The sequence below is a fragment of the Python bivittatus genome, unplaced genomic scaffold (assembly GCF_059951505.1).
Source record: "Python bivittatus isolate LINGU-HERP-01145 unplaced genomic scaffold, Pbiv_v1 ctg000530_np1212, whole genome shotgun sequence".
Classification (NCBI taxonomy): Eukaryota; Metazoa; Chordata; class Lepidosauria; order Squamata; family Pythonidae; genus Python; species Python bivittatus.
Genome location: NW_028277085.1, coordinates 10,620,458 through 10,638,599, shown reverse-complemented (window position 1 = coordinate 10,638,599; position 18,142 = coordinate 10,620,458). Strand labels below are relative to the sequence as shown.

The window sequence follows — 18,142 nt, the reverse complement described above, 5'->3', positions numbered from 1 at the left end:
GTACGGGTTAGAAAAACTTTTGCAAGACCTGGTATGTTCTGTCCTTTATTCAAAAGGATGGTACATCTCAACTCATGGCTGAGAGAGTGCCTGAAGTTGAGAGAAGAAAAACAAGCAGCTAAAATGAGTCGCATCATTTTCCATCTAAGGAAAGTCTTAAATCTTGGGGCATTTTGGTTCAGATGCAAAGACGGAGGGGGAGGGGGGTGAGGGAAAGGGCATTACTGAGGCTGATAAAATTATGAACAGTGTCATAACAACACTGAGAAAAAAGGATATATAAGGCTTCTCTCTCTCTCTCTCCCTCCCTCCCCTGCCTCCTGAAAATAACTGATGGGTCACCCGGTAAAATTGATCAGTAAAAAAAATGGGTGGGCAACCTACAGTCCTAAGGCTGTCCGTGGCCCCCGAGTCCCCTTTGGTGAAGTTTGCTAAAACTTTACAGCACAGTTGTCTGCCATTTTCAGGCAGAAAGTACATGACAAATCCCCAAAGAGTGATACAAGTTTTAAAACAAAGACCCTGGGCCACCTGGTTTTCCTGCTGCATCCCCATGATGTTGGCGGCATCTTGCCCTCAGCCCATGCATGAAACAGGCCAAGTCATCCATATTTGTCCTGGTGTTACAGGAGTACTTCCCCTCTTCTTCTGACATCACCTGGGTCAGTCTCCAGGTGTGCAACATCTGTCAGGCTTTGTCAGGAGATTGCAGTGACTGGGAACAGAGGCAGGGGAGGCAGGAAGGGGTTGGCACGGAGGACACACCAATTTTACACGGGAACAGTTTGGGGCTGATTACGGATGGGTGGGGAGCGCTTCAGCTGAGCGGAAGGGGAAAGGCCCTCTCCTGGCTTTGCTTCAACATCTGATCCACAACTGGCCTTTGATTTGCTCCTTGGGGGACTGAGATGAATCAACCTCATGGAAAAGGAAAGGGTTACATTTTATTTTCCCTCTTCAAATTAACCATTGTTTTAATTAGAAGGCGTATGATTATGTATTTTATTCTCCTTTTCCTCTGAGAAGCTCCAGATGGTAGCTTCTGTGGCCTTTTCTCTTGACAATCATCTTACGAGGTAGACCAGCTAAGGAAGACCCTACTGAGGGAGCAGTAGTTGGGCCCTTCAGCTTGGTCCGTTTTGAGCTGATCTTCCTTGCCCAGCAGGAATCTGTGGATGCTTTGGACTACAGTTCCCATTCCCCTTGACCCCTGGCTACACCAGTAGCCTGACACTCATTCTCATAGAGCCAATTTCTTCCTTAAAAAGAAAAAGTGATGCCATCATGGTTTTGGTTTAATGTGCTAATGTCCACTAGTTCAGGAACCCATCCAACTGTGGCTTGATCAGGATCAGTAAGCCATACTTAAACAAACCATAGCTTATCAGATAAACCAAAGATTATCAGTTTGGATTAACCTTCCCAGTGTTATGCTTTACCCCAGACATTGGAGTACTGTTCCCATCCCTCCCACATGGAGTTAAGGAGACTTGAAGCCCAAGACCCATGTAAGGGATAATGGGAGTTGGAGTCCAGCGCTTCTGGAAAGCACCCACTTGTGGGAGGCTGGTTTTGACGATCCGCTTGGCTTTTCTGCGGCTTTTTGAAAAGGGACCTGCTCATCTGGTGCAGGACAGCCGGCGCCCTGCCGCCCCTCTCCCCGAAGCCTTCCCTGGAGTCGGCCAGCCATCCCTTCCGACTCCTGGAGCTGCTCCCGGTTGGACGGGAGGGAGCCGGATGGAGGCGACTGCTCTCCCCAGATCTCGGCCGCGAAGTTCAGCAGCGCGATCGCGGCGGCTCCGCAGGAGAGCGGAGGGGGAGGCGCCTTCCACTCCTGCCTCGGGTTCCTCCCTCCCGAGGTCGCACTTTCGCCCTCCCGCCTCCTCCTCTCCCTCACCGGCTTCCTTTCGCCTCCTTTGCAACCGGGCGCCAGCAGCCGCCGGAGATGCCCGGCGTGCCAGGAAGCGTCACTGGCTGGGAGGAGCCGAGCGCTCCGCTCCTGTCAACAGCGCGGCTCCGGGATCCTATAAATAAGCGAGACTGGTGGCCGGGCGGGGGAAAAGCCGGGCACCGGCGCGCGGCAGGAGTGCCTACGGGTCAGGAGCGCCGCTCGCCAGCGAACCGAGTCATCCGAAGGGGAGCTTCGGGGATCGCCACCGGAGCCGCCAACCTCTCTTTCCCCAAGCGACGGAACGGGGGAGAAAGGCAACGGCCGCGGTCCGAGCGCGGCACTCCAACGCGCTCGCTTTGCGCCGAGGGTCGCGATAGGTAAGAGCCGCTGGCATACCCACCCGCTTGACACCGAGGCGCCGCCACCAGGGGGCGCCGTTGCCGTTGGATTCCCGGCCGCGGCGGGCGCTTCGGTGCTCTTTCGAGCGCTCTGCGCGGCCGCTTGCTTCGGAGTAAGCCCCGGCGAAGGCAGCGGGAGGACTGGAGGGTTTGCGCGCGCGCCTCCTCCCAAGCCGGAGCTGCGATGATCGAACGCGGCTCTTCTGCTCCGAGGAGCTCCGGCACTCTAACCCCAAAGCCGGGCAGGGCATTGGGAAGTCGCGGCGGCGGCGGCGACTGATGGCTGCCCGGCCAGGTAAGCTCAGCTCCGTCGCGCCTTGAAGGAGGGGCGCAAAGAAGCCCGAAGACTCGCCGCTCTCGAGGAGAGGCTCTTGCGCGGGCCAGGCGCCCCGCTGGGCTCGGAGCGGCCGGACGAGGCTCCGCTGCGCGTCCGCCCTGAGCGCGGCTCCTCGGCTCTCGCCAGACGCGCGGAGCTGCTCTGCCAACGCGCCTCCAGGTGGGTACTTGACCGGCTCCACGCCCCCCTTGGCCCGCTAAGCCAGCCTGCCTGGCGAGTCTTCGCGGGCCGCGGCTTTCTGCTTTCCCTCTCTCCCCCGCAGCTCCCTGCGTCCCGCCGCGCGGAGCAAGCCTGGCCCCGGGGCGGCCAGGACACCGCAGCAGCCGCGGGCAAGCCCTGGGCTCGGAGGGCTCGTCACATCTCCCTGGCGGCTCAGCCGGGCCCGAGAGGTAAGCTCAGCCGCGCGAAGCCCCAGCCCGCTGGGCACGGGGTGAGGGTTAGCGCGGCCTGGGGTCGAGTGGACTTTGTGGGCAGCGATTCGAAAGGGGTTTGCTCTCCCAGACTTGCTTTTCCCAGTTTGGTTTTCCCGGTAGCCTCCTCTCCTAAGTATTCCCTGCCCCTGTTTGGCTTCTGAGCCTAAACTCGCTCGGCCGGGACTGACCCGGGAGGAATCCCCAAGGCAGTTGAGCGGCACCGAGGAAAAGCGAGGGGTCTGTTCAGAGCGGGTTCGCCTGACTGAGCAGCTCGCCCCACTCGCAGCCTTGGAGATTCATTGGCTGGCAAAGCGGTGCTTTATGAATAAATAAACCGACGGGGTTCAACCCCGTGCACGTGCAGGGACTTGGCAGAAGGAGAGGCTGTGGTTGTGGAATTTGTGCCTAGGCACGTGCCTGTTTGGACTGCATCCATTTGTTTGGGTGAGGACTGAAGCTGAGCAAAGCAATTTAATCAAGTTTTGCCCCCCTCCCTCTTTAATTTTCTCAAGTAACAGCCTCATTGATATGGGAGGCAGCTAAAATGACTAGTCCAGCTCCCCTGGAAAATTGTCAGGGGTGGGTGGGAGAGCCAGAGCATAGCATTTAGGAGATCTGGGGGAATCTGAATCTGCATAACTGCTTATATCCCCCAACAGCCAGTTCCCCAAAGTTGCCAACTTCAGCTAGTTGGTATTTGTTAGTTAAGGATGATCCCGATCAGGTTGTGGATGGGAGACCACTAGGAACCCTTAGGGCTTTAGGCTAGCCTAGAAAATAGAAGAAACAGGGAGACCTAGCAACAAATCACTTCTGTAGTGTTGCCAAGAAAATTACCTGGATGTGTTTATGAAGTCGTCAGGAGTTGAGCACAATTTGAAGGTGATTGGCCTTAATATGATATAGCTGGATAATTTTTATTTATGTCACCACATAGTAATTTCTATGGGAATGTAGAGTCTTTGTGCCAAGTCAGCATTAATTCCACATTGCAGGCAGGGAAGCTGAAGTTGCAAATGAATGACTTAGGTATGGCTATCTGGTAAATGTGCAGCAATAGCAGCACCAAAATTCAAATTGGGGACATTCTGAATGGCAACTTGGTACTTTTAGTCTTTGTACCAACTTTCTCCAATCCTGGTAACTTCCAGATGTGTGCCTTCAACTTCCAGAACTCTCAGCTAAATTGGTTGGGGAATTCTGAGAGATGATCCACACATCTGGAGTGCCCCAGAGTTGGGTTGATTGCCTTGTACTATATCTGTTGATCTCTTTGGGGGACAAAATATGATCTTCTTGCTTCCCGTCTAGGGATTGTGATCTTTGCAGATGATCTGAAGAGCCAATCACTCTAAAAGTCTAGAGCATCTTCTTGGAGGGTGGTGGAACTGTGCCCATGGGCTCTGAGCATTGTCCATATTCTACCATTTGTCTCTACAGGAAGGCTGTTGAAGGAGCTGATGTAAAATCTGTGGCAAAATGTTCCAGGGTGTGGCCAAAGGGGCATATTGGAAGTGCATGGCAGAAAGGCTCCAGCAAAGGATGCTTGTACCCAGGGGACTCCAGTTTGACAGCCACAACTCTTAAAGTTTTCACAGGAGCTGTGGCCTCAGTGTTTGGATTCTTGGTGCCAGTTCTGCTCAGATGATGGTTGCAGAGCATTTTGACACTCAGCTCCTTGTAGATGAAAGCAGGAGGCTCTGGGAATTCCATGCCGTGTGCTGGCTGTGGCAGTTGGAGATTCTGCAGCCGCTTAACCCTGGAGACCAGACTCCTTCTCAAGAACTTTCGTGTAGCAAATTCATCTTGCATCTGAAGTACAGGTAATGTTACAGATTGATCATTTTTATGTGTGCCTTTCTTGAATGCGTAGGTTGCTTAAATCAAGAATAGATTTCTATATTACTAGATTTTCAAACATAAGCCTAAGGGTCAAACTACACATTACTTTAAGGCTAAGTGATTTTAGATTAGTCCAGTGTATTGTGCAATTTTAGCCTTTCCTTAGCCTCTTTGAATGTTATCTGTTCTTGAAATTTTGTGTGTACATGTGTTATTTTTTTTTTGTTGTTGTTGACCAAGAATAATGTCTGGCTGTGCAAATTTTAGAACATACATTGTTTCTATGTAGTTGGAACAGAACTGTACTAATTCTGTTTCTGAAATTGTTTCTGTCTAGTTTTTCATTAGGGCTGTGCAAAGTTTGAATCAGAGAGTCAGTTTGGAGGTATTTCAGTTAAATGAACCCTTCAAATCAAATTATGGATTTAGTGAGTCAAAGTGAACAGAATGCTTTTGAATCAAAATGCAATTTTTTTCTGGATCAGATCAAATCAGTTTGGTTTGGGTCACAAACCTGACTTGAATTGTAAATGCAAATCAGTTTGACGGATCAAATCAATGTATGATTTGTATTGGATCAAAGCTGATGCACACATCCTGGTTTTTACCCTTGGTTTTAATTATTGAGCAGCATTTAATTTAGTTTTGTTTTCCTTTGGACAATGTGGTCAGGCTGTTGTCTCTGACAGCCCAGAAGCCTGTTTTTGAAATGCTTGAGAGGAAAATGTCTCAAACTGTGCTGTAGCTTTTGGGGTTTGCTGGTTAATCGAATAAGCCTCAAATGGCACGCTGAGGCTTAAAACCATGGTTTACAGAGAGTAGAGAGTACAGAGGGTAGCTGAGTTTCACACATCACACTAAGCCAAACCAACAAACCACATGGTGGCTTGGTACAATAAGTCAGTTCGTCCTCCTTTGCCTTTTGCTGGCTGCAAAGCTGGCCTGGGTTACAGCAGAAAATTGCTTGGTGGGAAGCTGAGATCTTTGGCTCTTAAGAGCCATGTTGGATCAATCCAGTAGATGGTTCATTTTTTCACAGTGGTTGACCAAATGCCTTTGAGAGACTCACAAGCCAAGCATGGCTGTGAGAGCAACCACCTGCTTATGTTCCTTAGCAACAAGTGCATTCAGCTTTTGATCCCATGGGTCACATATAGTTGTTATGACAGTTGATCTCTAGATAGCCTTATCCTCTGTGGGCTTCTGTACTTCCTTTTCAGGTTCAGGTTGTGGGGCTATGTAGATGTAACTAGGTGTCTTCCTCCATGTTAAATCATTATCCTGCAGTAATTTTATTTGCATTCATTTGTTAAAAATCTTATGATTGCCAACATGCTTTGACAATGAAATTGGATCTCTTCTCTGCTTTGTTATCTTTTTGGGGGTAGAAAAGAATTTAGAGTTTTGTAAAGAATTAAAGTTCCTGCTCCAAAGGGGTTACAATCTAGAAAGAGATACAAAGGGGAAGGAGAGAGTGATTAAGGAAAGAGGAGGGTTTTATTTGTGCCAGAGAATGAATGGGCTGTGCCAGACTTCAGTTCCCATTAGGGTATCATTGCTGTATCATTACTCAGCATCATGGGAGTTGTAATCCAGAGTATCTGGAAGATACCAAATTAGGAAAAGACTGTTCTCAGGATATCCAGATATAGCAATGTAAAAGCTTTGCAGTAATGTTTGTTAACCTCTGTCACTCGGCACCTTGCGTGATTATATTTTGTGGGTGTTACGACAACTCTTCCACCGGGGAAGAGTCTTGAAAACTGTAGCGCCACCATGGACAGCTCCTGGCCCTTTTCTTAACAGTTGTGTTGCTGTCCGCTCCCAGATTTTCATTGCACTCGGTGACTTGTTCTAGCAGCGATTCCTCTTTTCTGTTCCTCAGAGTTGATGATAGTGAAGCTCTTACTTTCTTACTTCTACTAGCAAAGTGCAAATGAAACGGTCCCTTCACAAGCCCAAGTCTTTTACTATTATGCCTTGTGATTACATATTGAGCTGTCTCCATCTCACTGTCCCATTTTGATCAATTTCTTCTCATTTGGGTGAGATAATTGAAGTGAACTGTGTCAGGTAGATTGTTTCTGCTGCTGTAGAACTGGCAAAACCATTGTTTAGATCCAGGGTGCATTCATTATGTAAGGTTGCCTGTTGTAGCTCCTCCTCCAAGGATTACTTTCTCTGACCTCTTTTCTGCAAGATCACAAAATTAGGAAGGACCTCTGTCTAGTCCAACCTATGTTTATTTTTTTTTAATATTTTTTATTGGAGAAGGTTTTCAACAGAATTAAAAACAGTACACATTTTGAATTAAAGGATAAAGAAAAGTAATAAGAGAGTAAAAAAGAAATATAGAAAAAGAAATAGAAATAGAAAAAAGAAAACAAAGGTTCTAAAAAAGCAGCTTCCAATATTCTTGACAGTGGTTATAGATACATTTATATTTCACCCTCTCTAAGGTTACATCATCATTTCCTTCTTTCCATAAGATACCTTTTCTAACCTTCCAACCCATAAATCACAAGTTCATTTTTCTCTTTTTTCATCAAAAAGTCCACAAGGGGTTTCCAGTCACTAATAAATGTAGTTATTGATCTTTCTCTGATCATACCAAGCCTATGTTTAATTAAAGAAGATGAGATCAGGGTTGTTCTTAACAATAGCTGTCCAATCTTTACTTGAACCTGCTTCTCCTCTGGGTCATAGCTGAGGGAAGCTGTCTGATATACTGTAGGAACTAAGGGTTTTTTTTTCACCTCTAAGCCTTTGTTTCCTAGAACGTGAGGTCCTCATGGGCTTGCCACATTTGTCAAGAAAGGTTATGTCAGGGAACCAAGCAGAATGGCTTTACTAGAAATTCTAAACTGCCTATTGAAAGCTGAATGCTACAGCTGGGATTTTTTCCCCAAAGGGAATGAGTTATGTGGGATGCTGAATATGTAGTTCTTAAGAATTTTACATGCACATCCTGTATACACATACAGGCCACTCTGGTGTTGTCATTGCTCATTCTTCACAGCTTTAGAAACTAGCTGCAGCCCCAAAGCATTTTAAGGGCACTCAGTTGTGGGAATACTATCTAGTGTACTTTTACGCACATATTTTCAAGTCCACTTGAGATTAAGGCAGGTTTTTGAGGCAGAGAGCTGTGTGCACACAACTCTCTACTGTGGGAACTAGTTAACTTTGAAACAAAAGATGAATTGGAAGTCCATTATTAAAATGAACATGAGATTAAGCTGGCGGTTGGACTATATAAGCTCTGAGGTCCTTTCCAATTCTATGACTCTTGAGTATATGGTGTGCATATTTTTTTCCATTTGATCTGTTCACTGTTAACTTCCACCCTGATAGAGATTTGTAAATCCTAATTTATGTCTATGTGTTAAACAACAAACAAACAAAAGCCTGAAGTGGTTGAATAGTCGAGAAATGTCATAAATGAAATCATGGGGTTATCATTATTTATCTGCACATTTTTTAAAAGTTTCTAAATAAAGCGAACATGTTCCATCTGCCTAAAATCAGCCAAATGGTTGGACATCTGGGCACCCAGAACTAGGTTGGTTACTGAAGTATAAGTCTCATGGCCATTTTTTGTCACCTCTTTCTCCTCCTCCAGACAGTCCTGGGCTGTGGTGAACATCCTTGGAGGTTTTCCACTAAAGAAAGTGCAATACCGTCTCGGAATGATGCAACATGGTTGACAACACCAGCAAAAGACTTAAAAGCATATGAAGGTGTTCACTTTGGAGTCAGTGCTTTCAGTGGCTGGATCAAAGATGTTTCTTCCTGCTCTCCTATCAAGGTAAAGTATTCAGCTTTATCTTTTGTTTCTTGAAATCCGTTTTCCTTAGCTCAGAATGCTCCAGAGACAAGGTGCTATGTCTCGTAGCTAACAAGTTGCATGGTACACTTCCCCACCCACAGTGAGGTTGATGGAAATTCAAGATATTTGGAAGGCAGATTAGAAAAGGTAATGCTGAGCGTTATCTCCCTATTAACATGATAACATTCAAGACTAGGCTGTCTGATATTTCTAACAAGCCTTTAAGTTTCTTTAAAAATAAGAAATAACATTTTGATAACGTTAGAAAGTCAGGGCAGTCTCTTATTTTAGCTATCATTAGCTAATGTTTGAATTGATCTTGTAAAAATTAGAGCTGGTCTGTGGGTATCTTCCTTTCTTAGATTAAAGCTAAGAACTGTTTGATCTCTTGCAGGTCAGTGTCTGCAACAGATAAGTGGCTACATTTGCTTAGAAACTAACTTCAACTTTTGATAACAGTTGAATCAGTTTTCTTGTCATCTATATCTCTTGTTAGTTCTGCTAAACTGACTGGTTAGAGTTGGGAGAGGGGGCATTAGAAATGTAAAAGCAGGCCAGTTTAGTACATCCCTCTAGCTGTTATCAGATTCCATTAGTGTCATACAGCATGATCAGTAGTCCAACAAAAATTGGCTTTGTTTTCTATTCCCCATTTCTGTTCTACATCTTCTTGAACTCCCCCCACTGTCCAGGCTCAGTAACCTCTTTAGGGAATGAGATCTGCTTCTTTCCTTTCTTTCCTTCCATGGTGCCTCTTTCTCTCTTCTGGACTTTGAAGCTCTTCCAGCCCAGATGTGTTAAGTGTCTGCAAAGCTTGGGGTAGCCTTACCATTCTATAGAGCAGGGCAGCTTCGTCATACAAATAGTTTTGAGGGCCATGAGAAGCTGATTAATTTACTGTAATTGTTTTACTGCTGGAAGTTTAGGAAAGGTTCTGGTGGGGTTTTCCAGAAGAGGTGAACCAATGTTGAGAGTTTTGCACCTAGAGTTCTGGGCCGAGGGTGTTTGGAGAGTCTCCATAGACAATTCACAGAGGCTTCTGGTTCCTGATCAAAACGGACAAGTTCTCACCCTTGATTTGGTCCCAAAATTCCTAATGAGTCCACCAGCCCAAGAAATATTTTACTTGGTAGTAGCTACTGAAGAACTTGACTACTTTAGCCTTTTATCTGGTGATGGCCTCATTTCTGCTGCAGGAGAAAGAATAAGAAGAAGGCTCTGCCTTCTTTCTGAGCTATTGAGTTCTTCCTTTCATTCTCTTGACAAAAGGAAGTGGGCATGTTAAGGGTAAAAGTGCCACTTTTTAAAAGAGGCACTTAGCTGAAATGGAATGTGAAATAATGACCTTAAAGAAAGATGGACAGTTATAATGCATATGGATTAACATTTTAAAATAACAATTGACATTTTAAGTGGGCAAAGAGTGACCTTGTAGAAAAGATCTAAAGGTAGCACAACTGATTTCCATTCTTCCTGCCCTGCACACCCTTTCTCAGGAGTGCCCCATTATGGCTTTGAAGTGTTGAAAAGAATCATTCTGGGTCTGATGGATGAAGTGACCAGTTGGTGAAATCGCTCTTGCCAGCATTATCTACTCCTTGTATCCAGTTGAAGAGTTCATACTGCCACCCTGCCCTGAAAGCTGGAGCAACCAGGTGAAAACTGATGGTATGATTTTAAAATAAATCCCTTCCTTACACTCTCCTTTGGAGAATGAGAGTGAATGCACCATTGAGCTTCTTCAATTCTTTATTTTAGGAAGTTCAATTCTTTTGCTAAACAGAGAAGTGCTTTTACATGTGGTAACACAGAAAGCTTTATTGGAGATTTGATTCCTTTCCACTTTATTGAAAGTCCTGGAAAACTTTGTTTGCATGGTCAAGTCTTCTAGTGAACAATTACTATTTATTTATTTTCTAGGGACTAACAATTGACTTCCCATTTTAGTCCTCTGTGCCTTCTGGCATTGATTGATCTTCATGGGGCTTTGTCTGAATAGAGTCTTTTCAAAGAGTAGGCTTCTAGTGCTGACAATTAAAAGAAGCTGATTGCAGATCTGTTATTTTCCATCTGAACATGTTTTTTTCTGGAAGGAAAATGACTGAAGAAGTGGTGGGGAAAGGTGGGAGAGTTACAGAGAGTGGGGAGTATCATCTAGACAGCTTCTTAAATGCTTTAAATAAGGTCATGACCGTTGTGTGTGTTGTGCAATAAAGCTCTCATCCAAAAGTGTCCATGGTAGATGAGACATGGGGAGGGTAATAATTAGATCTGTGGCTTGTTTTGTATTGTTTTGGTTAATTAATGATAAGGTACTGATCTTTTTAACTAGGAAGTCCACTTTATCTTCCTATGGGGGAGATAGTAGATGGTATAGACACGAGAGCAGAGGTTGCACTTTTGACATGAAATATACTTATTCAAGGAGATAAAGAAGATTCCTGCTGGGGGTTTAATCACTGCCACTTTTTCAGCTTCAGTACATTTGGAGGGCAGGTAAAAGTGAGGGCATGCTTGTCCAGATATGGCTTGTGCTTTTTTACCCCCTTTTTGCTGCAAAATCTTTCAGGGAGTAATTGTTCAGGTTTGCACATGCATGCCCAGGGGTGTGAGCAACTGCACCCCAGGTTTGTTCCATTCATTCATTAATCAACTTGTATGCTGCCTCAGTTTCAGAAGGAACTCTAGGCAGCCTACACAGTAGGATTAAAAACAATAAAATAATAACAATCGTTCCCATGAACAGGTCTCCAGATCCTCTGCCCAAAACTCTTGTGTAGCTTTCTACATTTCTGGGGACAGTATGCTGCCTGCATCCACTTTATTTCAGGGAAAAATCCTTCTCTGCATGGATTTACTCATGAAGGGGAGGGTGGCCAGACACTTCTGCCTTTTCCCCTTTAGCTTAGCCCAAGTGGGGAGAGCATCTTTTCAGAATGCAAGCGCCGATTCGGTAAAGAAAATAAAGTCTTTATGAAGTATATCCGTGTTAAAGAACTACAAGAGTTGAAAGCTGGAGGAGAAAAGGAAATAAAATAACAATGGTTTCAGCATAGCTTATTTCAGTAGCTGCTCCTCTGGAATACTCCCCTGGAACACAGTAAGATGGAGAATAAAAAAATGAAACAAAGGCACACACAGACCCCACAATTCAGATCATTTGCCATAAAACAAGAGTAAGATTCTAATTCACATCTAGTTTCCATTAGTTGCTAGATCACCAGTTCCCTGGGAATTTGGACTTTGCTTATCTGGCTGGTACAAATCAGGAAAGAGAGACCCTCTCCTGTCCAGTGGAAGATAACAGTATAAAAGCAAAATTGAATTTCCCTGCCCTTTTTTTAAAGCCCATCTCCCGACTGGTTGTTCCGAATTTGATTTTCCTGGGTTCTGGTGGTCTCAGTTTCTGTCCCCTGTTTAGACTGATAGGCTTAGGTTTGATGGACAGATGAGATGCAGGTTTTCCATGAATTCTTTCACATCTGAACCTCTTGGAATTGGATGTGTCCCCTTTAACTACGCTTGATATCTGGTTTGTCTTAACAGATGCAAAGAAATGTTGCCTCTGTTCACCTGGCCATCATGGAGCTGAAGAATCTTCATCAGCACACTCTGGGCAACTACCTGGTGCATTTTCATCCTGCAGAAGATGTGGACAAGAGGCAAGATGTGACTTACCTGCTTACTTGGACAATCTGGCTATCCATCACCGCTTTTCAAGGTGTGTTGCCATCCATGGAACCAATGGCTTTTTGGTAGGAACTTGTGTACTACTATTCCTTTTTTGGATGCCAAACTGCCTGCTGTCTAAACTTTGCATTACCTCTTCTTCTTCAGCTGGGGATCAACTTTCCCTTCTCAACGTTGTAGCCTCTGAGGAATCCAGGGGTTCTGGTATTGATAGCTGGAAAGGGTGGCTTCCAAATTTTCTAGCCTGCTTTTTCCTAATTGGAAAGGAGATTTAAATAGAAAATTACTGTGCTAAGATCAGTGGAAACTTTCTACATCTTTTAGCATTTGTTTCATGAAAAAATACACAAAATTATGCTGTGGTACATCACCGTTGAACTATTCAGTTTTAGGGGATTGACCTTGGAAATTTCAGGGATGCAAAAATAGGTGGGGGAGGGAAGTGAGCTCCAGGCTCCCCACCCCTGATTAGCGTTAGGGAGAATAATAACCCATCAATTCAGCCCTATGTAGGGCTACGCCAGTTGGATCAAAAAGCCCAATAATGCTAAATTTGTGTGGTTGATGTATCCTCTTGTGGATTTCCTGTGGTCTGCCCAGGTTGTGTTTTGAATAAGTTGTGAGTCATAGTAGAATCAAGTTGTGCATTTGGAGATAGCGGTTTCAAATAAAACTAACCTGCCTACTCTTTCCTCTCTTATAAAATCTCTCTCATCTAGCAAGAGATATCAAAGGGATGTAAAGATTAAAAAAAAAAAAGAGCTTGTTATATCTTTAGAATTGTTGTTTTTCTGCTGTGGGAATCAAGAAAGTGGGGGAGGAGTTGACAGAAGCAGTGTGTGTGTGTGGGGGCATACACACAGATGTGCACACACTTTTGGCTTCTAGGGTAGAGCTGAGCTCTTGGTTCTGACTGCAGTGGATAAGAGTCTGGGATCATGGAAAGAGTCCATCTGTTGGTACAAATGGAAACATGCATTTTAATTAAATAATTTTGCACATGTGTTACAACATGGGCCTGTTAATCAGTGTTGTTATTTTAATCTCTGCCATTTAGTACTGATAGATGGAACACTTTAATTTATGTGGCCATGTTTTAATGTGGATTTTTCGGCTGTTTTAATTAAATGTAAATTTTAGAAGCAAGTGATGTTGTTTAATAAAAGGTAGGCCAAAGGCCAAGGACTTTATCCAGCCTGATCAATTTTATTAGGGTGTGCGATGTGGAACTTCATGATGTCCTTGTTAGCTTTCCAAACATCTAAATCATCATATTAATTTAAAAATTGCACATATGGATTTCTCCCCAAAATGATGGCCTAGTCTCATGGGTTTCAATCCAGTTAAACTGTATACAAAGTCTTACTGATTTATGTTCCTAAGGACTGTAGTATTATATTGCATTCCACACAGAAAGTTGGAGGTCAAAATGCTGCAGGAAAGATAATTGGTGAACTGATTGTATCAGCTTAGATCTTCCTCTGCTTATATATCGTTGAAAAGACTGGTGGTTGGGGGTGGGTGGGGAAGAGAAATGGGATCAAGTCAATTTCTTCGAAAGCCAAATCTTACATCCCTTCTGGGCTTTCAAATATGAGCGGATTTGGGACATTTCCAAATAGCAAACTTATATATAGCTTGGTAATATAATAAATAATGTTTGTGCTCTCCAACAATACGTGTTGACGACTATTCCATAATGTTCAGTTGTGGTCAAATTTGGCACTCCATCTACCATGCAAGATGATGCTGAAGGAATCTGGCCAAAAAGTTTTCGGAATGTCTCATTTGGGCTCCAAGCCCAAAAATACTATCTCTTTTTTCAAGGGAGTGCATATACCAAAGCATATACATAACAGAGGAGAGCATTAGACAGTGAGAATTAAACCTTAGCATAAAGAAGGCAATGACACAGGGTTTCAGTCTAAAAAATAAGCATGAGTTCCGTGAGGTTGCCCTGTAGGGTTCTTGGTTGGACTTTGTGGTGTGGCTAATTTAGGGGGGAAGAAAATCTCAGAGTTAATATGGACTATGATTGCAAGGGTCCCAAATAAGCCATCTAGCAGGACATGGAAAGAAGGTTTGAGGTTTTGAAATTGAGGTTTGTTAAACAGGAAGGAAGAAGAGATGAGGAAGAACCATCCTCATCTGTTTCTGGTATTTTGTGACTAGCAGCCTCACTGCAGTCGTAGCCATTTTGTGAAATGCGTCACAGTCCACTCAAAATGCCAAATAAATTTCTTGGCTCAAAAAGCGGGGTGTGGGGGGGGGGGAAGGGGAAGGCCTCTGGATTAAGGAGTCCTAGAAGCAAAGCTCCTCCCCAGATATTGAAAATTAAGGGCACAGACCTGGATGATTAATCACAAGAAGTGGTAGACCAGTCTTACGGTGAGACAGACAAGCTGAGAGTGTGAACCACCGTTCTTCTCTTGGATGTCTGCTTTGGTGAAAGATACCATTGGCTATGATGTGCTAAGCACTGCTTCTTTCTTGAAGACAGATGGAACAGCAAAACACATTTCAATATGGCCTTACCAACGCTGGTACCATCTTGCCAACTGCCTGCAATGAAGCCATATGCTTTACCATACATGATTATGGCGATTATGTTCTCATATATAAAGAGATTGTATGGTAGGCATCATAGTCACTGTGAATTGTTACTCCACCCAGACTTTGAGAGAAGAGACAGGCCTGTTATCCTCACCTGCTCTCCCTCCCTCCATGTTTCTGTAGTATCCTCCGCCTCCATGTTAGGGACTAAGCTCCTACAGTGGGGGTGGTTTTGAGAAGTCTCACTGCACAGTTTAGAAACCTGACTTTCTAGGGTTGTAAATCATGCAGAGAATGGGTTGAAGTAGGAAATGCTTGCACTGGAGTGACTGAATTTGTCCTGTTGGCCCAGTCCAACACTGGGTTCGTGTCACCTGGCACGAGGGGCCAATCAATCACGCAGAGTCAAGAAAAATGGAATCTAAATGCTTTATTTCTGTGCAGAAGCAAAGAGGTACGCTCAGGACCCAAGTCCAGATCGAGCGCACCTTCATGAAGCCGCAACCATCTTTTATACAGTTCAAACAAGGAAGCAATAAGCTGATTGGTAAACGCCATAGACATGTGCACAAAAGCATTCTATCCCATAATAGTCCAGTGGGGGGGATATTAACATATGAGATTTCCACCTCTGGGTGTGCTTTTTAGCCTGCTAATGATAAACTTTTGTTCACCTCCGGACCCTCATCCGGATGCCTCTAACCGCAGCTGAACCTGAACGTCAGTCACCTTCCTTTAGGCCAGTCACAGGCTCGCTTGCAAAGTTTCTTAGCAAGGTGTCAAAGTTGCAGCCTGCCAGCTAGTCTCTGCAGGAAGCCTTTGTGGTCAGCTCTTCTATTCCTGTTAGCAAGTGCTAAAGACATGCTGATTCTTACAAGCAAAAGCACAGACAAAATGATTACAACTGAATACCTCTGCCTGAGGCTAATTCATGGCTTACGAAACCTCTAATGGTTTGTTAATCAACTGATTCAGGTGGCCCTTGGCCCCTATCTAGAAAGCTGAATGAATGGCAGTGAGCCTAAGCTGAATAAACCTCTCTCTTCCTTTCACTCCCCACCCCCCACATTATTTTTGTCTTTAATTTTTATAGAGGAAAAAGCTGAACCTATTTTTTCCCCCAAAGGAAATTCATAGAAACATTCAGGAGGAAAAAGCTTCCTATGGAACTTTTTTTCTTTTCCAAGGGATCTTTTTGAAACCTTGCATAGAATCATGGTACCTTAGCATAACACATTTGTTAGGCTGCGTCCTTTTTCGGGATGGGTGTGTTCGATGTGTGCGAAACCTTTAGAACAATTGTGTTAATTGTTAGGGTGCCATGAGATCCTTTGCAATGTTTTAAAATGTTTTTTTTTTTTTAAAAAAAAGAAAAACCTTGCAAAAAGATTAAGAACATTTGTGCTTGTTAACTATAACACTCAAATAATCATCTTAAAAGAATTAAACTGGTACAGGAGGATTCCAAAGCTGTCGGCTGAGAACAGATGATGTCCATGATTTAAGGTGGCTCCTGGAATCTCAGCCTTTCTCTGACATGATGGCTAACCCTAGTAGAAACATTGTGAGTGTGGTTCTCTGAAGCTGCAAGCTGGTGTTTGAACTTGCAGGATTCCTTAATGCATTTCTCAGGCTCAAACATGTGGTCTCTCCTGCTTGTAGCTTGGGAAATGTTGCCTGTGGGTGTGTAACACAAAGGTAATTAAATGTTTATTCATTTTATCATCTGACAGCTGATGAATGGCTGGCATGGCTGGCTGAACCCACACAACATGCTGCATTATATATAGATTTTGACGTAGCCTTGACAATTAAAATAGGAGTCACTGCTGTTTGTACTGAGGAATTTCTGGCAAATCCTATCAAATGGGCTGTGTTGACTAAGAGAACTGGTGTAATGTCTTTGATTCATATATCTGATAAGCTAGACTTTCAGCCTTCTTTCTGAGTTGAGGTCATGTCTCCATTCAGGAAGGCAACCTGAGAACTTCCTCATTTTGGCACACAATTTTCCATTTCAAGTTTGAACTTCCAACAGAAAGATGCTCTGGGGTAGCATCTCTATAGGAAATGCTTGCTTGTCAAGATCCTATCATGCATCAACATCTTTCTGTTTTTGGAGCAAGATTCCCCTTTCCCTTGTTGACACTAACCCAGTTAATAGAATTTTCCATGTTTACCACTATAAACTAGGACATGCTAACTCACTTCCAACTTGGCCTTCTACCTGGATCTACTTTCCTGATTTGCTCTCAACTTCAAATATTTGGGACTGGCCCATCCTTCTGTGGTAAAGTAGAAGGCCCCAAGGTTCTTGACATCTCCACTTGCTGCATACTTGGCTACCAGGACTAAGAAAAAAAAATCCTCTTGAAATCTCTGATTTCTGCAGCCAGAATAGACTCCACAGCAGAGATGCACAGACAGAGGCCCCATGTGGCTTCTTGAATGTCCGAGTGTAATCCTGAAGGCTCTCAAAAATTGTCACTAAATTGTAATGTATAAAATGACAGAAGGCAAAATTTATTGAGTGTGAGTTCTCATACAATCAGTGAAAAACAAGATAAGAACAAGAAAATTGACCATTGAGTGAGTCTGTCTGTCTGTCTCTCTCCCTCTCTCATTAAAGCAGTTCCTGAAGTTCCATGATATGACTTTTTACTTTCCTAAGAAATATTACTTATCTGAAGTTCTTGGATTTTTTGTGAAGTTTTGTTTTTTATTTATTTATTCAATCAATTTATATAGCCACCCATTTTGACAAAGACTCTGGGTGGCGAACAAAAAAGCTAAATACATATACAAAAGCTAAACTACATAGCAGCTGAGAGCAACAAACCATCATCCACATAGCTAGGAGACAGGATCCTTACACACTTGGGGCCTCAGGCCTGAGCACAGAGCCAGGTCTTTAGGGTTTTACAAAAGGCCAGCAGGGTTGGGGCCACCTTAATCCTTAGTCAATGGGACCCAAAGTATGCCCATCCTGCTGGACCAAATGGGACAGGTAGAAACAACTGGGAAGAGATGGCCCCTTAAGTAAGCCAGCCCCAAGCCCTGAAGGGCTTTAAAGGTGACAACCAGCAACTTGAATTGCACCCAGAAGCACACTGGCAACCAGTGCAGCTCACAGAGTAGTGGTGTTACATGTGCCGAATAACCAGCACCGTTAACTATCTGTGCCACTGT

The 18,142-nt window shown here is 44.1% G+C and overlaps 1 protein-coding gene across 2 annotated transcripts in view; it reads left to right on the top strand.

The window, feature by feature from the left end:
* The first annotated feature begins 1,690 nt into the window (after positions 1–1,690).
* CEMIP (cell migration inducing hyaluronidase 1) overlaps positions 1,691–18,142 on the top strand; it is a 132,352-nt gene continuing 115,900 nt past the window's right edge. For both annotated transcript variants that reach the window (XM_088148644.1, XM_088148643.1), the window contains exon 1: positions 1,691–2,268. The gene's annotated coding sequence lies outside the window, so the exon portion shown is untranslated. The remainder of the gene's footprint in view (positions 2,269–18,142) is intronic.